Raw genomic sequence first — 10,006 nt, 5'->3', positions numbered from 1 at the left:
CATGTGTGTGTGTGTCTACGAGAGACTGAGGAACTCTAGTGGGTGGTGCAGGTGTCAGTTGTAGGACAATCAGATTAGCTGTAACAAACTGTGCTGTGATGAGATTGAAGCTGAAGGGCTTTTAAAAGCATTGATCTGGACGAGGGAAAGCCACTCCCACACCAAGTGAAGACTAATCCCTTTTTCTCTGAACTACAGAAAAGTTAAAGCGCCGTTCACCTCGACTCAAACTAAATTTAGCCTGCATTAACGCTACGCTAACAGAAGCTGTAAAACAGAATCGGTAACATGACCACATCCTTTCCACTCTGTCGCAGCGCTGCTAATACCAGCAAAGTTGTCCTGACATGTTGTGCAGGCTTCATGCTTGTGCATGTTTGTCAAAGACAGCCTGTCTGCAGCCGGCTGTTACCATGGAAACAGAGAACTGAAAAATGCAGCGAGAAAGGTGAATGACTACCAGAGAGTGAGTATTTGCTCATGCGCTATTTTTGTGCACAGGTTGAAAACACCTTGGAAACGTGTTGGTTTTAGTGACCAGCAGCGGCTGCAGGAGCCTCGTGGAGCTGTGTGATGCCTTAAATATGTGGCATTTCATTGGAACTGTGCATCAGCGCGCTCATGTACGCCTATGGAGGCAGAGATCGTTACACAACTAAAATCATCATTTGCTAAAAATTTCAACTGAAGGTTTTAGTTTGTCACAAATGCTAATCTGACAAACTGTGTTAGCCATTTTAAGATGCCAGTGCAGTAGCAAGCAGAAGGTTTCCTGCTGTATTTTATCTACCGAAGCATCCAAGCTCAGCACCTGGGTAACGCCGGCCCATTTTTAGAGACTTTTTCCTACTTAGGAAATCCAAATGGTAAAAGGTTCATTCCAAAATCACCATATGGGACTTTTTTTGGACTGTGGCTGAAATGAAACCCAACTCTAAATCTGGACAGCTTCTGCTGACCTGCTGAGGTCATCAGAAGGTCAGGTTAGGATCTGAGTTGACCTAATCTTGTGCCATACAAGTGTTTTTCTATAAAAGTCCTACAAATAAAAAGATTCCAAGTGTTTTGTCTTTTAGTTGATGACACTGTTTCAGTTATATTGTTGGTTTATGATCAGAGCCTAAATAAAATGAATTTGCTAATGATCAGAAAAATACAGAAAAATGGAAAAAATGAGGAAAAGGTTCAAAATAATTGTTATTTTGGATGCTTAAAGTCAACAGACTAAACATGCAGATTCGACCCATCATCAACTTCATCAGGTCTTCATAAAAAAAAACACAAAACAGTCCATCTCATATCCAAGTTTGACTGTTTTTTTCTACCAGGGAAACCAAATGTGCCTGTGAGGCAGATCATTTGTTTCCTGTGTGCTTTCCTGTCGTCCTGGATCTTTTCGTATTTCCTGAGCATGCGGACTGATCCAGGATGCTTGCGTCCCTTAATGGGCATAAAACATTTGCAAACGACTTCAGTACAATAACATGGACATCAATAAAGTTGCTTGTTAAAGCACGAAGACTGTGTGAAGCAAACCACATGGAAGCAGCAGTGTGTCAGTGGGAGAAGCGCTCAGCAGCAGCAGCAGCTGCAGCCTGGGGTAAAGCCACTTTCATTTTCCCTGTGTGGGCGCCATCTTCTGGACAACCGTGGTCATGTTTCCTGACGAGGCACAGGATGTTTTAACCCGAGTTTGAACTTCCCCCAGTGAACCTCTTAAACTAAAGCCTCGCTCTTTGGCTCCCAGAGATGATACATGAGATGGTGAACAGCTGTCTGTGTTACACGGTCACCTCTTGTTGTTTTCCTTTGTCTCCTCTCATTTACCAGAATCCCTCCGAGTGCTTCCCTTCAGGCCCAGAGTGAGCAGTTCCAGGTATCTTTTCTAATGTTGATAGATATTCTGTGTAACAGTTGGTGAAATGTTAGTATTTGACCACTAGGCGGAGCTCTTGTAATGATAATGTAACTAACTCATTTTATTTTGTATGTTTTATTTTTGTGTTGAGCATGTTAACATTTTCCTTTTTTGCCTACCGGATTGGTGTACAGTTAATTTGATACATGGAAATAGCCGGTTAATTTTGTAAATATAAGGTAAGGGCAGAGGTCACTTCCTGTTTTGGGAAGTAAGGTCAGAGAAGCTGCTCATGGTGACGGTCTAGCCGTGTGAATGTTAAAGAAGAAATAAGCCCTAAGTTCCAATTACACCGGTTTGTCTACTTGCAGGCCAAAGTGGTATGTTTGTTTATATTTTGTGAATTTTATATTGTAATATGTTTTAATGCTGAAATATAATTTTCTTGTACATTTGTATTCACCAGTTCTACGGTGTACCTGTACGTTAAGAGAAGCACAGTAAACATCAGTAAAGAAGAACTCTCGTGTCTCTCGTGTATGTGTACAAGCCGGCATATTCTGGTTTTACTGGTGTACTCTCTTTATTTTTTTATTTTCATTTTTTTGCCTGCCCCGTTTGGCTCTTTTGCCATCAGAATTATTGTCTAAAGGCAAAGAAAGATGCCCAACAGATTTACTTTACCAAATCAACCAACCCAGCCTTGCTGTATTGGTCTATTTGATTCGCCTTTTATTGTTTATTTTATTTTAATCTGCTAAATACGGGACAGACTTGACTGGGGAAAAGAAAAGGGAGAAAGAAAGAGGGAAAGAAAAACAGCGGGGAAGAGGAACGGTGATAAAGGGCAAAAAAACCAAAAACCAACAAAATAAGCAGACAAAAAATACATCTGTCAATCACCTGGATCACCTGTTGAGAAAGAAAAAAGAGAAAACAAGCAGAAAAAAAGAGCAATATAATAAACAACATCATTACCATGCTCTATGGGAATATAACAGTAAATACTAAATATTAAAATGGCCTGCATTTGTATAGCGCTTTTCTAGTCCTTAAGGACCCCACAGCGCTTCACACTACATTCAGTCATTCACACACACATTCACGCACTGGCGATGGCAGCTACATTGTAGCCACAGCCGCCCTGGGGCGCACTGACATTGTTGTGCAGCACGTAAGATCGACAGCACACAGTGTGCTTTAAGGTAGGAGCCAAAAAGGGTGTAGTTTGTGTGTGTGAGCACCCGTGTGTACACCTGTGAGCATGAGCGCGCTTGTTTTAAAAGGTTCCTTCATGTAATGATCTGCTAGAGCAGGGGTGGGCAATCTCAGTCCACGAGGGCCGGTGTCCCTGCAGTTTTAGACGTGTCCTCGAACCAACACAGCTGATTTAAATGGCTAAATTAGCTCCTCAACGGCTGTATCCCAATTCAGGGTCCGCAGCCTTAAAGTACGCAGCCTCAACGATCCTCAAGGGCCATGTACTTAAAGACCACTAAGGCCGGAAGTGCGAGGCTTGTGAAATGGGACGGTCTAGCCTCTGTTGCGCTGCCCAAGTTGCCTAGCAACCATGATACTAACAGCTGGAAACGTGTCATACAGCTGTGTTTGACAGAGATGAAGGAGAAATCTTTTGTTCATTCGTTTGTTTGTTTCTACATGAGCTTTGATCATTCTCTGATTAAGCTCAGCTATTAAACGGCGAATATTTTAAAGTAAAGGCTTTAAAACCAAGTTAGTACAAACGTCACTGATGTCACATGACTTTGCCGACATGTGGCCACCAGTAATGTTTTCATGTTCTTCATTATTAAACATTTGCACATAAATAAGTGACATCATATTCAGTACTTACTTAAAGTTTACTCTTCGGCCGCCCCTCATCCGCCGTTTTTTTCGGCAAAATTATCCACACCCACCGCCGCGCTATGCATTCTGGGATATGTTGGGCCACGAAGTCTACACCGCCACGTCCTTAAAATTCAGGGAACTTAAGGACGCATTTGAGGGCCGCATTTCGAGCAGCCTTCGAATTGGGACAGCCTTCGTCGCGTCGCGGTGACGATCGGAGCAATTAATCGGGAAGACTGTAGATTTTGACCAGTTCATTGAGTAATCTGATATTCTTGCAAAAGAGTTTATCAATGCAATCACCCCAGAGATATTGGTTTGTGAGTTTTGGAGAAAAAGTAACACATCATCCGCATAAAGGCTGATTTTATGTTCCACGTTCTTACATTTTATGCCCCTAATTACTGAATTCTGTCTAATTGCTGCTGCTAGTGGTTCAATAAAAATTGCAAACAGTGAAGGGGAGAGTGGGCATCCCTGCCTGGTGCCCCTCAAGAGACAGAAGCTGGAGGATGTCTGGTCATTTGTTCTAACACAAGCTGTTGGGGAATTATATAATATTTTTAACCAGTTGATGAAAGAGGATCCAAAACCAAATTTGTGTAAAGTTGCAAATAGAAATTTCCAGTTAACTCTGTCAAATGCTTTTTCTGCGTCTAAAGAGAATATTGTAGTTTCAAGGTTTTTACTGTATGAGTAGTCTATCAAATTAAGTAATCTACGTGTATTTGTTGATGAGTGCCTACCTTTTATGAAACCAGTTTGGTCAGGATGAAGTAAGAGGGGGGTTATTTTCTCCAGTCTCTTCGAGAGAGCTTTGCAGATTATTTTAAGGTCTACATTTATAAGGGATATTGGACGATAGCTTGAGGGATATACAGGGTCTTTGCCTGGTTTTAGCAGGAGATTAATGTTTGCAGAATTCATATTTGATGGAAGTCTGCCCTTTTCTTTAATTTCCAACAACGTTCTGTAGAAAACTGGTGCTAGAATCGACCAGAATTCTTTGTAGAATTCTGCAGGAAAGCCGTCTGGACCTGGAGCCTTATTATTGAGCATACTTATCAGGGCTTCCTGGAGTTCACCTGGTGTCAGTGGTGAATCCAGTGCCATTGCTTGAGTGTCCAATAATTTTGGAAGAGTTATGTTGTCCAAAAACTGATCAATTTCTTTTTTAGATGGGTTTATTTGTGGTGAATACAACGTTTTATAGAAATCCCTGAAAATGTTGTTTATTTGTATCGGATCATATATTGTGTTCCCAGATGAATCTTGAACAGCACATATAGTTGTTTTTTCTTTATTTATTTTTAGCTGGTTTGCTAGAAATTGACCTGATTTATTACCATGTTCATAATTTTGTAGGCGTAGTCTTTGTACTAAGAATTTTGTTTTTTTTTATCAATTATCTCATTTAATTCTAGTTTTGTTTTGCGTATTTTGTTCAATGTTTCCTGATCTTGGTGGGACGCGTAGGCTTCTTCTAGTGATTTGATGTTTTTTTCTAATTCCTGAATATTTTTGTTTTCTTTTTTCTTTTTATGTGATGAGAAAGAAATTATTTTACCTCTCATCACAGCTTTCCCTGCTTCCCATAGAACAGAAGCTGATGTTTCGGGAGTGTCATTATAGTTCAAATATGAAGTCCACTCTTTTTTAAAATATTTAATAAAGTCTTCATCTTTAAGTAGTGATATATTAAATCTCCAGTTTTTTCTTGGCGTGGTATTATTCTTGTGCATTAGTGTTAAAGATACAGGACCATGATCGCTGACAGCTATAGGATGAATCTCAGTGTCTGAAATGTCGTTCAGCAGTGAGCTGCTGACCAAAAAATAATCCAGACGAGAGTAAGAGTGATGAACATGTGAGAAAAAAGTATATTTCTTACTGGTGGGGTGAAGGGAGCGCCATGCATCGCAAAGACCAAAGTCACTCATATACTGTTTGATCATATTTGTGGACTGCCAATTACGCTGAGTTCCCGCTGTGTTGAGCCTATCCATGTCTTCATTTAGTCCAAGGTTGAGGTCGCCTCCAAGAACAAGTGTGCCATCTAAGTGTTCAGAGAGTGCACTGAAAAAACCGTGAAAGACTGAGGGATTGTCAACATTTGGACCATATACACTTGCAATACATAGCTTTTTATCAAGTATAGATAGTTTAATGATTTGGCCGGGGAAGCTGCACTCTGGGCCTTCTTCATCACGAGATCCTGGAAGCACTGATCGATGTAATCTTGGAGAGCCTCTAAACTCTCCCCGTTGTTCTCCAGGGTGTTGGAGATGATTTAGACAAATGTTGTTAGTTATAAGACAATTGATAAGTGTATTTGGTAATACTGAAGCTTAAAGGAGTTCGTTCAATTCTAAACTACCATTCGCTTTAATTTTCCGCCAAAATCTCCGGCGTCTGACGTCAGTTACAACATGAGTCACTTACCGCCCTCTTCTCTGATGTGTGCTCTCTTTATGATGCTCAGACAGGCGGTGCATGTGTGTGTGTGCAGTCCCTGTGCAGCAGAGGTCAGAGGTGACAGCTATGACTCTCCAGAGTGAGGTTGGAGCAGTCCTCAAAGACAATGCTGATACAACGATTTTCTATAAAAGTGACACCGGCTCATCGCTCTCTGTAATCTGCCTCCTGTGAACAGTGACTGTGAGACAGTTTGCATTTCCACTAAACGTGATGAACATCTCCTGTGTTTGCAGATGATGGTGGTGAGGAGAGGAAGCAGAGACTGATGCTGGTTTTACAGTGTTCACAATGAAGCTACAGCTGTCTCTCGCTCTGCTGTGAGATGACTAATGAACATGGAGGTTTCTTTTTTACTCGTCCCTTTCTTTGTGTTTCCAGGTGACAAATGACTTTGGCATTCAAACAGATAACGTCACTATCATATCAATGGTTTACCTCGCTGTATAACACAAGCATTAGTTTATTGCACCAACAGATCATCAACCTGACAAAATTCACCAAGCTGACAGATACGTGTGGACAGCACAAGTATTACAAAGCAGGACTACATGTCTGTTTATTTGCTTTATAGCGTCTTTGCTCTTAACACCTAATGCCTCGTTCTTCACGCCCGCCCAGCGGGGTGATGACGGGACCCCATCAGCCGTTTACACCTGAGGGTTAAAAAGGCTTTAACTCATCCAGGACCTTAAATCCCTGTGTCAGAGCAGAAGGCGCGCACGCACGCACGCACACACACACACACACACACACACACACACACACACACACACACACACACACACACACACACACACACACACACACACACACACACACACTTACTTTATCAGACTTTCATTATGACATTATTAGTAGAAGATAAAACCCTTGTGCTTCTAAAGTCAGCGTTTGCTTTGAGACAGAACGTGTCATTGTGTCGGCACCGGCTCATTGGTTGGCACTAAAAAACTCAGTTTGACTGAATTCAAGTGCAAAATGTGATCCGGTTGGCACACGGCTGCAATGGGACAACATGTGACGTCTGTGAATCCTTTCCAGATACAGTGAATATAATGTGTTTACCTTTTCATTCATGCAGCATTTTTGCATAATGATGTATGAAATGAGTTCAGTCAGGTTGGGTTGCTGTGACTTACACAAAGATCAGGAAGCGTTTCACGACTGATGAAATGTTGGCACGATTTACTATACTTTGCTTCCAAGCAGCCAGACTTTGTGCTGATGTTTCCCCAGGCTTTGTGAAGGTCTAATCCTTCAACCTGACCATTTACACCAGTGACACATTCACACACAAACTGTATTTAGAAGCACTTTGTTGCTAGCAGCCTGTCACAAAAACAGATCATCTGTTTCCATTTCTTTGGTTACATCTTTGAAGAAATGGCAACAATGACACCGTCTGACCGGCGTGAAAGAACACCGGTTAGATGGTTCTCAAAGAGCTCTTAGCTGAAAACTTGGCATACCTCAACACAGAGTGCAGTGTGTCCTTAAAAAGATGAAGTACAGCCACATGAGCTGATGCTGTTGTACTGGTGTGTACTGGTCCCAGTAAAACAGCTCACTTTATTACAGATGCACTGATGTGAGCTTCCCTGCTGCAGTTGAGCATCAGTGCAGGAAAGTGTTTCCTGACATAATAATGATCACACACAATGATGGACACTTTCAATGACTCGGCATTAATGTACCTTTGAGCATTAGCAGGAGTCACCGGTGGCCTATAACAAGCTGCTCTGTAAGCCTATGACTGTATTATCTAAAGAAATGTCAGAGTAGAACGAGTGGTGGTTTCCTGAGTGTGTATGATTATGCTGAACCCGTGTTTTTGAATATTGAGTCAACAGATTATTAAACAGTTTCTCTAATAGCTTTGGGTTCATCTAAAGTGAAATGTTACGCTTCTCAAACGAGACCATGACTTGTTCCATCACTACCCTGCAGATGCTCCTCCAGGGCTTTGGGGGTGTTTCAATTTCAAATCACACTGTAGAGAAGGTGTCGCGAAATCAATCAATGTAGAGCAGTGTCACAAACCACGGAGGCCCCAGAAAAGTGCAATCAAACGGTCAGTTTATTAACAGCCCGGAGAAAACATCAGCATATGTCTTCTGACAAAAATACAGTGAGACACCAAATGAGTTGAGGCCTCAGGCCTGACACATTCCTAGGTTATATGTGTTATATGTGTTGTAAGCATGCATGCAGTCAACCTTCTATGTTCTCATCTTCCCTCAGCATGGATCACCTGGACAGTCACGCCAGTGAAGCTTAAGACCCTTAATGGACGGAACATCAACTCTGAATAAGCACAAATGCAATGTGTATAAAATACTTCTGGCTGTACCTGTAATAAAAGTTAACATAATAGAAGGATCCTTAACTAAACATCCTCAATAAACAACTTTAATGCAATATCAATACTGTGAGAAATATTATTAAATGGAATAATGCAGTAAAGAATGTTATTAATGCAATTATAATGATTCAAGTTATATGGCAGCAATAAAAGAATTTCTGGATCTCCACAAAGGCCACGGCAAAGATGACCCACTTACCTCGCACCGCACCATCAGCTCACCCTTACATCCATACGGACACCATATGGAGATGGAATCTCTTAGAAATCCTCAAATAAATCAGCTATAACATTCAGCTCTCCTCTGCAGAAGCAGAGCAGGTCAAATCTATAACTGAAGCTGAAACTCAAGCCCTGAATGTTGATCAGCACGCTCCTCTCACGCTCCAGGGTAGCCAACAATGAGAGTTTCTGAGCAGTAACATGGACACGATGGTGTTCATCAATTCAGACCAGACGGACCGCAGCTTTTTCCTGTGCTGCCATCAACATCTCCACACTGCTACAGCATTTGGTGTTTCATATTAGTTAGTGTTTAACAAACGAGACATATTCTAGCATTCCTTATTCTCTGTCATATAATTAAAGACTGGTTTGTGCTCGTTACTGTGGTCGAAATATCAAATAGCAATGTCCACAAATGTACAAGTAATCAGTATGAGCTCAAAGCTCAGCTTCAGACTACTCTCAGGTCAGACATTTTTTCTAATGTCGGCTCTGTGTGTCGTCATAAAGAGGTGATTTCCCTGATATAGACGTCCAAGGTTAGCGAGCTAAGACAGCCTGTTTGAGACAGTGGATGAACTTCACTAAAGAGCTCCTCCCTCTCGACTCTGCAGCACTGTGTGGGTGTTTCTGTCATCGTTTCAATAGGATTGGATGTAAAAACAGACAGTTATATTTTCTTATTGATAAACGCCTTTTATTCACAGCCACAAACCTTCCAATGACAATAATAATCCCGCCCACAGCAGCTGTAACAGATGAAGCGAGCGGCCACAGAGACTTCCTGTTAGAGTCACCTTCAAACACCACAGCAGCTGCTGATACACACATGAACGTTTCTGCTGTGGTTCATTAACAACACTCTTAACAGCTGGTTATCATTCGTGAAAAGCTCTAAGAGTAAATCACTGACTGACTAATTAGAGTAGCACAGTTTTCATTTCATTTCAGACATGCAGCGGCGCAGTAAGGGCATGCAACGGAGACTTCAGGAATATTAACAGTCCAGATTAAGTCAGTATTTATAGCTGGAATAACTCGACTTGGATTTCCAACTCAGGAAGTCAGAGCAGCGCCCAGTTAACAATCCAAGATGGTGGCTGTGAACGTAAACAGCATTCAGACTGTAAAACGACTGTGTTACAGCTGTTTTGTGTTTGTGACTTGCTAATAAGCCGTATCCAGAGCACTGAGCAGCAGACACATGATCGTGCTGCAGTGGTGCTTTTAAA

The 10,006-nt window shown here is 41.6% G+C and overlaps 1 long non-coding RNA gene across 1 annotated transcript; it reads left to right on the top strand.

Moving 5' to 3' along the window:
- The first annotated feature begins 349 nt into the window (after nt 1-349).
- On the top strand, nt 350-8,526 carry LOC113006947 (uncharacterized). The gene is made up of 3 exons (XR_003269831.1): nt 350-466; nt 6,421-6,565; nt 8,429-8,526. It is a non-coding gene; the product is annotated as an uncharacterized LOC113006947 (long non-coding RNA).
- Nucleotides 8,527-10,006: the final 1,480 nt, after the last annotated feature.

Source organism: Astatotilapia calliptera, chromosome 15 (assembly GCF_900246225.1).
Source record: "Astatotilapia calliptera chromosome 15, fAstCal1.2, whole genome shotgun sequence".
In the NCBI taxonomy this organism is placed as follows: Eukaryota; Metazoa; Chordata; class Actinopteri; order Cichliformes; family Cichlidae; genus Astatotilapia; species Astatotilapia calliptera.
The sequence above is the reverse complement of the archived record's forward strand: the minus strand, read 5'-3'. Positions and strand labels throughout refer to the sequence as shown.